The sequence below is a fragment of the Erpetoichthys calabaricus genome, chromosome 4 (assembly GCF_900747795.2).
Source record: "Erpetoichthys calabaricus chromosome 4, fErpCal1.3, whole genome shotgun sequence".
NCBI lineage: Eukaryota > Metazoa > Chordata > Cladistia > Polypteriformes > Polypteridae > Erpetoichthys > Erpetoichthys calabaricus.
In genome coordinates this window covers 205,419,753-205,434,204 of record NC_041397.2, presented here as the reverse complement: position 1 = coordinate 205,434,204, position 14,452 = coordinate 205,419,753, and the positions used below count along the sequence as shown (strand labels likewise).

General features: G+C 42.5%; 1 protein-coding gene across 2 annotated transcripts in view; it reads right to left on the bottom strand.

Annotated features, from left to right (window-relative positions):
* hlcs (holocarboxylase synthetase (biotin-(proprionyl-CoA-carboxylase (ATP-hydrolysing)) ligase)) overlaps positions 1-14,452 on the bottom strand; it is a 246,349-nt gene that overhangs the window by 214,471 nt on the left and 17,426 nt on the right. The gene's annotated exons all lie outside the window — the stretch shown is intronic.

The window sequence follows — 14,452 nt, the reverse complement described above, 5'->3', positions numbered from 1 at the left end:
TAGTCCGCTGTCCACAGAGGTAGTAACAGAGGGTCTTCACCACCCACTTAATCGTCGAGCACTCCATTTCAATAGGTGAATAATTACGCTGCCTGGGTAGCTGCTTTCTGCTGAGAAACGTGATGGGGTGTTCTTCCTCCTCAAAACACTGTGAGAGCACCGCTCCTAAACTGTAACCGCTTGCAATCTGTTTGCAGAATAAATTCCTTTGAAAAGTCTGGATTGTGCAGAACTGGGAACGATGATAAAGCAGCTTTTAGGTCCAAGAAGGCTCTCTCACAGGCGTCAGTCCAGACAACACAATGATTCTTTCTGCCCTTTGTCAAGTCAGTGATGGGGGCGGTCTGATGCACTAAGTTGGGAATGAACCATCTGTAGTACCCCGCAAGCCAAAGGAAGGCACAAACCTGCCTCTGTGTTTCGGGATGTGTCTATGCAATCACCTCCCCCACCGTGCCCATTTGAGGCTTGAGCAAACCCTCCCCCAGATAATTGGTTTCCGAAATACCTAGCCTACACTTCATAGGGTTAGCAGACAATCCCGCTAGCTGTAAACAGTCAAGTACCTCCCAAAGACAGACAAGATGAGATTACTGAAAATGACAACATCTTCAAGATAGGCACCCACATACGCGGAATGGTGGCGCAGGATCTGGTTCATCATCCGTGGAAACATGAACGGTGAGCCACGGAGACAAAAAGGGAGCAACGCAAATTCAAATAGCCTGTCGTGAGCGGCGAACACAGTCTTCTCACAGCCTGGACTCCTCCAAGGGAACTTGCAAAAATCCCTTCGTGAGGTCTAGGGTGGAAATATATGAGGCCAGCCTAAACTTCTCCAACTGCTTATCCACATGTGGCATTGTGTATGCATGAAACTTGGAAATCCTATTCAAACACCTAAAATCAATACGGAACCGAACCAAACCGTCAGGCTTTGAGACAAGTACGATTGGGCCTAATTGAAGCATCTGTTGAACTTCTTCGCAGATCACCTTCCTTATCACCCCTGGCAGACAATACGGGGGTACCTGTACAGTAAAAATGGGCAGTGTTATGATCTTGTGTTCTGCAATTGTTGTCCAGCCAGGCAAGCTGAAAAGATGGAGTTCCTCTTGATCACCAATAGCAAATCCTATAGCAACTTCTGTTTGAGGGACCTCTGCGGAAGTGACCATGACCTTACACGATTCGTGCCACTCCTTCAGCAGGTTAATATGCAAAACCTGTATGGGCTTCTGCTAACCCGGAATCCTAACTTTATAATTCAAGGGTGAAATGCGCTCTTCAATGAATGCCAGACCCAACCACTCAGCCCGAAACTTATGCAGATGCAATCAACACCAGCACCTGAGTCCCCCTTCTTAAACTTGCGAAGTTTACTTGTCTTGTCATAATCACGTTTCTGCGCCTTCCCACAGTGACATAACTCGGTCGACAAACTTGCCCCCTCGAGGTGTCAAATGAGTCCATGTCCACTCTTCTTATAAAATGTCTAACACGCCACCTGGTCAATGGTCAAGGAGTAGTTCGAAAGGGCTCAGCCCAGTAGACGTCTGCGGAGAATCCTTAACCGCTAACAGGAGGAATTGCAAAGCTTTCACATAGCTGCTTCATGATGCGAGACATAAAGGGCATGCCCTGATCAGTCAAAATCTCACGAGGGATACCAATATGCATGAACATTTCTGAGAGTGCTTTTGCAACAGATTGGGCGTCCGCTCAACACAGCACAGCCACTTCTGGGTATCTTGTGGCATAATCAACTAACACAAGCATATACTGAAAGCCACTTTTACTCTTGGGAAGCAGGCCAACAATATCTAATCCTACCCTCTCAAAGGGGACGTTTAAAATAGGCATCAGTACAAGAAGTGCCCTGGCAGGTCTGTGAGCGGAAACTATTTGACAGTCGGAACAGACCTCTTTTCCGCATTGAGGCGACCCCCCAAAACATGACTGTGAGCAATTTTAAAACCTCCTCCCTATGCTCACTTGGCACTACCAACTGCTTGATACAACCATCACCCATGACAATCAAAAATCACCCGATACAGAAAACCATCCTTAAGTAAAAAATGTGTTTTAAAATTTGGGTCCTCTCTGTCCTCGATAGTAAGAGTCATTTGCAACGTGAGCTCGTCTGAATGCAAAATCCAAGTTGCTATTGGCTTGTACAGGTGAGCAAATTCCGTCTGGATGGCAGTCTTTGCTTCCTCCGTGTCCAATGCAGCATCTCACTCACCTCCCACTGCTACTTCATTTTTGTCCGGGTTCGTATTGAGTGTTGGGTCTGGGGAAGCTGTTGGTGCATGTGACGGCATGGAAAAGTCTGCCAGCTGTCCCAGGTCTTCACTTGAGGGTTTGTCCCCCACCTCGCTGGACAACTTCTGTTCAATTTCAAACCTGGTCCCTTTACTGACATTGTCTGCGGTGAGCCCTTCTCTATACACTATGGGGGAAGGCGCTCTGCAGGTGGCCAAGACCCATGGGAAGAGGGTATTCCTTTTTCCTATCAGGAGTGGCGTAGGTGAGGTGTCTCATATGGCAGTACTAAACCTTAAAGTTCTTCCCTTTAAATTTCACAGAGTAATATAGTCTCATAAGTTTTAATGTCCCCATGGATGCAACGGATGTTCACTTTGTCTGTGGTCTTATAAGGGCTCTGCCAGAGCAAGTCGCTACCAGAGTCCAATAGTGCCGAGAATTCCCGTCCGGTTAACATAATTTAACATCTTTAACATCTTGGGGGAAACTTGCGAGCCACATACCTGGGCCAGACCAATACCCATTGTTTGCACAGATGGGAGGTGGCACTCCTGAGCCAGATGTCCCAGTTCAGTCTGCACTATGGTGTTCCCACTATGGTGTCTTCCACCAGTAGCGCTGGAGACCCTGGAGGTCTGTGCTGGCTGGATCAAAATTGGGGTCAAGCCTGGGTAGCCCTGTTGTTTCCAGGTGGTTTGTGCACCCTCTAGTCTGCAGGTCAGATCCAGCAGCATGTGGACGTCGTTCTATACCATTTCGTCACAAAGGCTTTCATCTATACCTGACAGGACTGCATTAATAGCAAGCTTCTCCACAATGTGGTCGAAAGTGTCTCCGTGGATCCAGCTTTGAATCAGGTCCACTAAGCCCTGGATCTGTCCTCGTATATGGGGCAGTTGGGATCAATATGCCACAGACTAAGCTGGCGCACCTTGACCACCGGGCTCACAGCTGTGTGGAGGAGGATTTGTTGCTTCAAGAAGTCATAATCATCAAAGTCTTTCGGGAGGAAGGTTTCACATAAACCTGTAGGGCCTCCCCAGTTAAAAATGGGGCCACGATAGCCAGCCAGCTTCCCCTGTCCCAGCACATCTATGTTGCTGTGTGCATGAAGCAAAACAGGGTCCTGCAAGGGAGCCATCTTTACCAGGGGAGTATGAAGACTGGAAGCGCCCACAGAAGCTTCATTTAGCTCCACTGGTATCGGGATATCACATGCCTCTTGGGGTTTCATTAGTGCAAGACCCCACTCCTGGTATGATGTGAAGCATGACTCACTGTCTTGAACCGCAAAACATGAGGCTGACTCTCAGTACTTTAGCAAGACTAGCTTTATTCAACTTGAAACAGGAACAGCAGGGTTATTTACTGCAGTGGGAGCTACCACCCTCCTATACACAGACACAGCGAACGGGCATAGTCAGGGCCAGGTCAGTGGCAAAGTTATACCATTCCCTGCCTTTATAATGTCCCTTGCATCACCTATCGGCAACAGGTGAGTATAGCACAATCTCGATCATGTAGTTGTTTCTGCGGTGCTATGCGGCTGCACTGCGAACATGTGGTTGCCTCGGCAACGGACAAGCAGTCTTCCACAGACACGGCACTTGCGTTTCAGCGTGCCGTCCCAACCTCAAATGTTCAGTTTTAGGCATTGGTGAATAATCTTTTCATGACCATAACAATTTGCATGCATGATGCCTCTTTAGTTTAATGTCATATTAAAAATCCAACACTAATTTGGATTTTTACAATATTTCTAAGAACCAAATGCTCAAAGCACAGTGAGAAAACAAAACAGACAGATGTGAAAAGGAAATCAAAACTGGCTAGTACAGATCCTATTAACCTGTCAGTGAAGTGAATCAACTCCTTATTACATATAAAAATGCATTTATGCAGTCAATGCAAAGAAGAGATTAAAAAAAAAGTCATATGATGTCTTTTATTAGTAACTAGCAAAATACCCGCGCTTCGCAGCGGAGAAGTAGTGTGTTAAAGAGGTTATGTAAACATATATATACATATACATATATATACATATCTACATATATACATATACACATCCACATATATATACATACAGTGGTGTGAAAAACTATTTGCCCCCTTCCTGATTTCTTATTCTTTTGCATGTTTGTCACACAAAATGTTTCTGATCATCAAACACATTTAACCATTAGTCAAATATAACACAAGTAAACACAAAATGCAGTTTTTAAATGATGGTTTTTATTATTTAGGGAGAAAAAAAATCCAAACCTACATGGCCCTGTGTGAAAAAGTAATTGCCCCCTTGTTAAAAAATAACCTAACTGTGGTGTATCACACCTGAGTTCAATTTCCGTAGCCACCCCCAGGCCTGATTACTGCCACACCTGTTTCAATCAAGAAATCACTTAAATAGGAGCTGCCTGACACAGAGAAGTAGACCAAAAGCACCTCAAAAGCTAGACATCATGCCAAGATCCAAAGAAATTCAGGAACAAATGAGAACAGAAGTAATTGAGATCTATCAGTCTGGTAAAGGTTATAAAGCCATTTCTAAAGCTTTGGGACTCCAGGGAACCACAGTGAGAGCCATTATCCACAAATGGCAAAAACATGGAACAGTGGTGAACCTTCCCAGGAGTGGCCGGCCGACCAAAATTACCCCAAGAGCGCAGAGACGACTCATCCGAGAGGTCACAAAAGACCCCAGGACAACGTCTAAAGAACTGCAGGCCTCACTTGCCTCAATTAAGGTCAGTGTTCACGACTCCACCATAAGAAAGAGACTGGGCAAAAACGGCCTGCAAGGCAGATGTCCAAGACGCAAACCACTGTTAAGCAAAAAGAACATTAGGGCTCGTCTCAATTTTGCTAAGAAACATTTCAATGATTGCCAAGACTTTTGGGAAAATACCTTGTGGACTGATGAGACAAAAGTTGAACTTTTTGGAAGGCAAATGTCCCGTTACATCTGGCGTAAAAGGAACACAGCATTTCAGAAAAAGAACATCATACCAGCAGTAAAATATGGTGGTGGTAGTGTGATGGTCTGGGGTTGTTTTGCTGCTTCAGGACCTGGAAGGCTTGCTGTGATAGATGGAACCATGAATTCTACTGTCTACCAAAAAATCCTGAAGGAGAATGTCCGGCCATCTGTTCGTCAACTCAAGCTGAAGCGATCTTGGGTGCTGCAACAGGACAATGACCCAAAACACACCAGCAAATCCACCTCTGAATGGCTGAAGAAAAACAAAATGAAGACTTTGGAGTGGCCTAGTCAAAGTCCTGACCTGAATCCAATTGAGATGCTATGCCATGACCTTAAAAAGGTGGTTCATGCTAGAAAACCCTCAAATAAAGCTGAATTACAACAATTTTGCAAAGATGAATGGGCCAAAATTGCTCCAGAGCGCTGTAAAAGACTCATTGCAAGTTATCGCAAATGCTTGATTGCAGTTATTGCTGCTAAGGGTGGCCCAACCAGTTATTAGGTTCAGGGGGCAATTACTTTTTCACACAGGGCCATGTAGGTTTGGATTTTTTTTCTCCCTAAATAATAAAAACCACCATTTACAAACTGCATTTTGTGTTTACTTGTGTTATATTTGACTAATGGTTAAATGTGTTTGATGATCAGAAACATTTTGTGTGACAAACATGCAAAAGAATAAGAAATCAGGAAGGGGGCAAATAGTTTTTCACACCACTGTATATATATATATATATATATATATATATATATATATATATATATATATATATATATATATATATATATATACATATCTACATATATATATACATATATATACATATATAGTTTCTTTTCAATAAAGTCAGGCGTTAGGCAAGTGTCATTGAATAGCGGCGCGTCATTGAATAGCGGCACTGCAAGTTTAGTTTGTTTTCAATAAAGTCAGGTGCGCTTTGCAGCGGCAAAGTTCTGCTTTTAAATTTTTATTAAGAAGAAAAGAAAACCTTTTTAAACTGAGGGAAAATATACCAATAACAATTTGTTAAGGATCTGTTTTTTTGTGAAGCTGTCTTTACACAGCTTCTCCGCTGTTTCTCAATTGTGTAATGAATGTTTTCTTCAGCGCTCTTTGTGGCTGTTCCTTGTTTTTCACGCGATTACGTAGGAGGCGTGATGACGCGATACGCGACTCCGCCTCTGCACTCCATTACAGTATATGGACAAAAAAAGAGGCTCTAGTTATGACCATTACGTGTACAATTTCGAAATGAAACCTGCCTAACTTTTGTAAGTAAGCTATAAGGAATGAGCCTGCCAAATTTCAGCCTTCTACCTACACGGGAAGTTGGAGAATTAGTGATGAGTGAGTCAGTCAGTGAGGGCTTTGCCTTTTATTAGTATAGATTCTGCCTCTTCTTCACAAGAATGTAAGAATATTATACACCTGGATTGTACTTTCTATGCCAGCTACAGTACACCTGAAAGTGAGAGGGTAATACAAATGCACTTGTTTTCAATTGCACCTTTTAAAGAGCTTCATTTTCAATGTAAAGAGGATCTTTTACTTACCTCTCTATTGACATGGAAATGCATCAAGCTGTGGCCTTTATTAATAACTAGCAAAATACCCGCGCTTCGCAGCGGCGAAATACTGCCTGAATATTTTTATTAAGAAAAAGGTAAACATTTTTAAACTGAGGGAAAATATACAAAAAATTATTTGTTAAGGATCTCTTTGTATACAATGTTGTCAGTTCGTCCCTCCGGTTGTAATATGACCAAGCTGTGCGCTGAGCTTACTCTTGAGCATGCAACATACAGTTGGCCATGTGAAAAGCAATCCTGCCTCAAATCAATGCCAACCTTTTGTAGTGTTTGTCCTTGAGACTTATTGTCATTGCGAAGCAGAGCCTTACTGGAAATTGAATGCGTTTGAATTGAAATGGGAGATTAGATGGTATAACGGGGATGCGAGGAATAAAAACTGTTTTAAAAATAGTTGCTTCAATTAGGTTGTTTTGTAGAGATGTGACCTGAAGTCTCGTGCCGTTACAAAGTTTCAGTGGCTGTAAGTTTCTCAGTAACATTATTGGTGCCCCAACCTTCAAAATGAGATTATGCTCAGGAGTGCCTGGAGGATTTAGAGTGTTGAGAAACTCTATCGGATAATGTACCGCGTCTTCTACTTCTACAACTGAATCAACAGATTGATATGTTTTTGGTTCTGAAGGTAGTTCTTGAAGTAAAATGTGGTTTATAGTCGTAGTCATGTCATTTTTTGATGTCAGGATAGCTCTCTCTCTTAACCATGACACGTCATTTTGGTGGAGATTTCGTAGATCGGGGTAAACATTTTGATGAAGGCTTTGTAAGGTATTCACGATGAGACAGAGATTTGTAGGAATATTTATTTTACGATTTTCTTGTATGAAGGTGCCATCACCTATACTCATCAGAAGAGCAGAGAACTCCTCGGCTTTTTTGTCGCCTTTCAAATGAACTCCCATGTTTATTTTTAAAGTAACAACATTGATTTGTGGCCATAGGTATGAAGATTTCAGAGATGCTTTAACTTCATCAGCGCGTGTTCCTCTGGGCACGACTGGTAGGGTTTGGTGGAAGTCTCCAGCCAGTAACACTGTCAAGCCTCCCATAAGTTTGTTGGTGTTTCGGATGTCTTGGAGGGTCCTGTCTAAAGCCTCAATACCTGCTCTGTGTGCCATAGTGCATTCATCCCAGACAATAGGCTGACAATGTCGCAGCACTTTAGCCATGTTGCTTTGCTTTGATATGTTACACATGGGGGATTCAGTATGGTTGAGGTTCAGAGGCAGATTGAAAGCTGCATGAGCAGTTCTGCCACCCTCTAGAAGAGTTGCAGCAATGCCAGAAGAAGCCACAGCTATGGCAATGTTACGTTTTGCTCGGATTTTTGCAAGGAGAAGGTTTATTAGGAATGTCTTACCAGTTCCTCCTGGAGCATCAAGGAAAAACACTGTGCCAGTGGCTGACGTAACACTGCTCACGATTTGCTCATAAACTGACTTTTGGTCACTATTTAGCAACCGCTCGTTATTTGTGACTATATTGGCCAATTGCGAGGTGTTGTAAGATGTCTCTTTCAAGTACTCGGTATTTGACGTAAGTTGTGCCAGTTCTGTTAAAGGTGAAGGCAAACCGTAATGATGAAGAGATTGACCTCCAATACCAATTACGTAGTTTTCAAGCAACTGTAGACAGTTGTTATAGATCAAATTTAACCACTGGTGGACTTCCGCTCGTATATGATCTCTTTCAGTCTGTCTCCTAATATCTTCTGCTATGCTGTGTTTATGTTTTCCATTTGGCAGAACACCAACATGACAGCAAACAGTTCATGGATCTTTTGAGGTGAGCGAGATAGAGCAGCTTCCTGTAGAGTCTCGTACCAGTTCGGCATGTAATCGGCATGTAATAAACCGAGTGCCCTGCAGGCTGACTTATAGGTCGGATGTAGGACACAATCAACTGTTCTGAGAGATTTGAAAGATGTGGGACCTGTGATTTTGTTGAGCAGCAGTCGAAGATGGTAGCATTCAGAGTTATTTGGGTGTACAGTGTAGACCCGTCCCAGTACATTATCCTTTTTCATTCCCGAATGTCCTGGTACAGGGTTGCCCTGTTTCCTTCGACGAAACATGTTGTTTGCCCACACATAATATGATGGAATTTCATTATAATGAAGTTGTTTTGCAAAATCATCGTGTTTGCAAAGGTCAAAGAACGCTAAAAGGGTGGTTTGTGGTGGATTGTGTACTTTATCGGCAACGTTGCCTTCTGTGAAATAAATTCTTTGTCCATTCTCAAGATGTACAGCAAGATGAACGACCGGAGGGAAACGTTCGTGAATGGGAAAACAGAAAATGCCCCAGGCTGCTTCAGAGCTACTAATGTAACGACCAGCTTCGTATCAAGATACAGTAATCCCTCACCTATCGCGGGGGTTACGTTCCAGAGCACCCCGCGATAGGTGAAAATCCGCGAAGTAGTGACCTATATTTATTTTATTATTTATACATATTTTAAGGCTTTATAAACCCTTCCCACACTCTTATAAACCTTTCTCACTCTCTTGTTAACCTTTCCCACGCTCTTATAAACACTTCCTATGCTCTTAAACACTTTCTACATTCTTAAACACCTCAGACCAACACTGCACACTGCACGCAGCGATCAGACGTCAATGTGTCTGCACTTGCTTTGTGAAGGGGGGCAGCTGAACTCGCGCTGAGCAGAAATGGACTTTGTGCTGCTTCTGCCAAAATGCCTGCTTGTTGCTCTACGCATTCGGAAGGAGGAGTGTGTGTGTGTGTGTGTGTCAGAGCTGAACGCACCTTCGCTCAAACCCCCCCTCCCCGGAAGCGCAGTACGCTCCTGCCACTTCGCATTGTCAAGGGGGTGGGGAGCTGAATGAACGCTAAGGAGAAGTGGACTTTGTGCTGGCTTTGTGCTGCTTGTCGCTCTGCGTGTCAATAATTTAAAAGCCTGTACATCACCAATTTTCCTGTCTCACTGTCTTGTCTTGCGTGAAGTTAAAATGTTTTATAATAGTGAGATGTTACTCATATCCTTAGCCCGACATACACATATCATATGTGTTAACTAAGTGTGTTTTATAAGTTTACATGTGTTTAAAGCATGTGGGATGGGTATTTTAAGGCTTAAACTATAAAAATGTTTATTTATATGGTCTTTCTATATCGCGGATTTTCTCCTGTTGCTGATGGGTCTGGAACATAACTTCCACGATAGGTGGGCAATCACTTGTATTTAAAAACCCACGAAGTGGTGAATCCGCGAAAAGTGAACCGCGAAGTAGCGAGGGATTACTGTACTTTGTCATTTTGATTTTGTATTGTAAATACTGCCTGGTCACTTCCCTTGTTAACATACTTGCAAATGTATTTGATTGATTTTACTGAACTGCAAAATTTGACATTGATGTGAGCATTGAAGAAGCGGGACAGCAGAGGACTACAATGGACCACCCATCTGTTGTCGATATCTACTCTTTTGATGTTAATTGTATGACCTCCCTCAGCAGGTGCGCGCCAGCGGTACTGAGGGTAACCATCTTCTCCAGTCTGAGTTTCTGAGATGAACGGACGCGGTTACTTCTTAGTGCATACTCTGTAGATCATGCACGGTGAGTTGATATTATGAGGTCCACATGGGCCGTGAATCATGGTGGATTTTACTATTTTGTGTAGGGCAGGGTCAGTCTGTGGATCAGGAATTTCCGCACGGATGACTTGATCGATGAGAGCTGGTTGAATCCTATCCTTTAGCCACAATAGAATGTGTGCATGTGGAATACCTCGCTTTTGCCACTCTATGGTGTACATGTAGCAATTTGTACAGCCGAAAATGTTACTCTTCGTGAGCAAGTCTATCATTTTGCGAATCTTGAGATGAAATACACGACTGATAAGGTCGTGGTGATCGTGAGGTTTTTGACGTGGAAGGAGAATTTCAGTGATGTCAGGCCATTTAGGATTGCAAGTAAATGTGATGAATAAGTCAGGGCGGCCATAATGACGTACGTATGTCATTGCGTCTTGTGTACGCTCGTGCATATAGCAAGGTCCTCCAGTGAAGGAAGATGGTAATATCACAGCTTGACCAAGTTCTATTAAATCAGTGTCGTTTTTGTCAATAGCATCTTTTAAGTGAACGTAATTTTCAGCTCGTAGTTTTTTCTGATTTAGTCTGATATAATTTAGTCTTTTGGATTCAATTTTTGCGTACATATCAACTAAAAACTGATTTAATAAAGTTCGGAAGAAAAAGGATAGTATTATCATGATGTTGTCTGATCATAAGCCGATATGAATAGAAGTTTGCTGAAGAGACGGTTTTGTTCATAGGTAACTTACTGGTAGCATGAACTTGAGGTATAGACACAGAATAGCCGTCTTCACCATAGCAGAACATGAGAGGATATTGAAGTGCATCATAGGATCTGTGGGTTTCCTTAATGCGTTGTAGTTTATTGTCTCTGGTTTTCAAGACAATATCTCTATTGTTGAACGTTTGCCCAACGATGACAACACCAACTTGATGAACTGTGGGTTTATTAAATCTGCCTTTGTGTGCATGTAATGGTTTTTTGTCTGCATGAATGACAACTTTGAAGTGTTTATCATCATCTGAAATACTGTCCATTGTTGAGTGGAAGTCCTGGATGCAAGTGTTACAGTCATGGAGCATTTTTTGTAATTGCTTGACCAGGGGTATGTTAAGTCCAGAAAAATTAGCGCAGCGGATTTGTGCTTCCTTTTCATCGTCCCCGACGAAATAAATTTGCAAAAATTTGTGTTCCTCACTCGGCATAGGTAAAAGACTGCCAATCAAGTGATACACTTGTCCCTGAACTTTAAATGAAGGCATAAAATTTCTCTCAACGATTTGGTTAGCACCAAATGACGTCATTTGAAATGCGCTGTTGTACTTTCGAATATTGTTCAAGAAATGCTCACTTTGAGGATGTTCGCCATTTAACAGGCCCTCAAGAAGGTCAGGAAGCTTACGTAAAGGAGTGAGAGAGACTTTACCACCGTTACAGCACAAACCAGGAGACTCGCATTTCCACTTCTGAGCTTGACAATAGTCACGGTGAACATCCATGGATCCAATGTGTACTGTTTTGTCAGACTCATAATGTATGTTTGGGTCATACGCAAATCCACAATTGGCTTTTTTGAGCCAAACCTGTCGTTTTCATATGAGCCGCTTTTCATTATTAAGATCGTATCTAGAAACAGAAGCTCTATTAACTTGTGGATTCGCCTCCGTGTATTTAGCGACCGCGTCCCTATGAACTTGTGGATTCGCTTGTGAGTATTTAGCGACAGCGTCCCTATGAACTTGTGCTTTCGCTTGCGAGTATTTAGCGACAGCGTCCCTATGAAGTTGTGGATGTGCTTGCGAGTATTTAGCGACAGCGTCCCTATGAACTTGTGGATGTGCTTGCGAGTATTTAGCGACAGCATCCCTATGAACTTGTGGATGTGCTTGCGAGTATTTAGCCACAGCGTCCCTATTAACTTGTGGATGTGCTTGCGAGTATTTAGCCACAGCATCCCTATTAACTTGTGGATGTGCTTGCGAGTATTTAGCCACAGCGTCCCTATTAACTTGTGGATGTGCTTCTGAGTATTTAGGCACAGCGTGTTTATTAACTTGTGGATTTTTCTGCGAGTATTTGGTGGCAGCTGCACGAAGTTGCTTCCATCTAGCTGCATCAGAAAATCTACCATGACGTCTGATACGCCTCCTTTTTACTGTGTTCACACAGCTTGGATTGCTGCTGTCATAATCGGCTCGTGCTGGATTTGTGTTGAACTGACATTCGGTATGTGTCAATCGATATAAGCATACAACTGGCTTCATCAATAACTTCGCATCCATCTTTTGAGAGTTGAAATATTCATAAACATCAAAGTGTCCACTACTCAAATCGTCACCTGTGAATCTAAGATGTTTAAGAGGCACTGACGGTTCTCCAAAGGTGTAAAATATTTGGCCATTTCGGTACACTTGAAAGCGACAACCAAACAATTCAGCGACAGCCATCAACTCACATGCAGAACCATAGGTGAAGGGCTTAAGCATTTCAGTCTTATAGTGCTCCTGTGTAGTATAATTATCTCCTGTACCATCATCAGTCCACACTTTGAACCTGTCCCTGTCATTTAATACATAAGACACAATGTCCCTGCGGATATCAAAAGTGAGCCTGATATGTCCGTGCAATATGTAACACAGAGAATGGAAAAGGCAGGCGCCATCTCTGGGCATAGACACCACTCGGTAAGTGATAGTTCTTTGATTGATGGTGATCACCTTGATAGACATTTTAATAGGGGTAGAGTTGGAAGAATAAAGGGAATAGGTACTTGATCAACAGCAGAGAAGTCGCGGATTAAATAAAGGAAATGGGTACGTGAACAGTAAAGTAAGTGTAAAATATCTACACAATAACTATAACAATCTTAACAAATGAACAATAAAACAGCGGAGAACCCGTGGATTAAATGTGCCTTATAAACTGCGGAGCGCCTTATATGGGCAGGCAGTCAGGCAAAGAAAGGGATTCAAATATATAAACGAAGAAAACAACAGCAGAGAAGCCGCGGATTAAATAAAGGAAATGGGTACGTGAACAATAAACTAAGAGTAACATATCTACACAATAACTATAACAATCTTAACAAATGAACAATAAAACAGCGGAGAACCCGTGGATGAAATGTGCCTTATATGGCGTTCGTTTATAACACAGCGAAAAAGATGTGTAAAGACCGCTTCACAAAAAAAAACTGCGGAGCGCCTTAGCTTCCTTGGCGAAGCAAGTAAAAAGGACGGCCTTATATCTCGTTCGTTTATAAAACTGTGGATAAGCTTTGAAAAGAATGCCTCGTTTATAAAACTGTGGATAAGCTTTGAAAAGAATGCCTCCTTCGCGAAGCAAGGAAAGGAATTCACACACCGCAGCGAACAACAGCTTTATATGGGCAGGCAGTCAATTACGTGGGAGGCGTGGTGATTTCCGCAGCAGCCACAGGGAGGCGTGATGATGCAAGACGCAAGACGCAACCGCGTCACACGGCGACCGAGCTGCCTGCTATGGCCGTATACAGTATACGAAAGTAGGCTCCAGTTATGACCGTTACGCGTAGAATTTCGAAATGAAACCTGCCTAACTTTTGTAAGTAAGCTGTAAGGAATGAGCCTGCCAAATTTCAGCCTTCCACCTACACGGGAAGTTGGAGAATTAGTGATGAGTGAGTGAGTGAGTGAGTGAGTCAGTCAGTCAGTCAGGGCTTTGCCTTTTATTAGTATAGATGACTATAATCACTTTATTATTTATAATAATAACTTTATTAATGACAATTTAATAGTCACACCTGCATTCTTGCTAAAACTCAAAAGACAATTCTGAACTTGAATTAAGTGACAGCACACACAGTGCTTTTGGGGGAAAAACATGTTATGTACTAAACTACAAAACTAAAAAAATAAAACATTTCTTGAACAACTCAACCTGTACCAGTAATCCATATAAAAAATAAAATTCAAATTCCCCATCTAATGGCCCTGCAATTGCTTAGTTCTTATTAGCTGTTGTCATTTGATATTTATTTAAAACATTTTCTATAATTTGTTATAGAAAAGAAC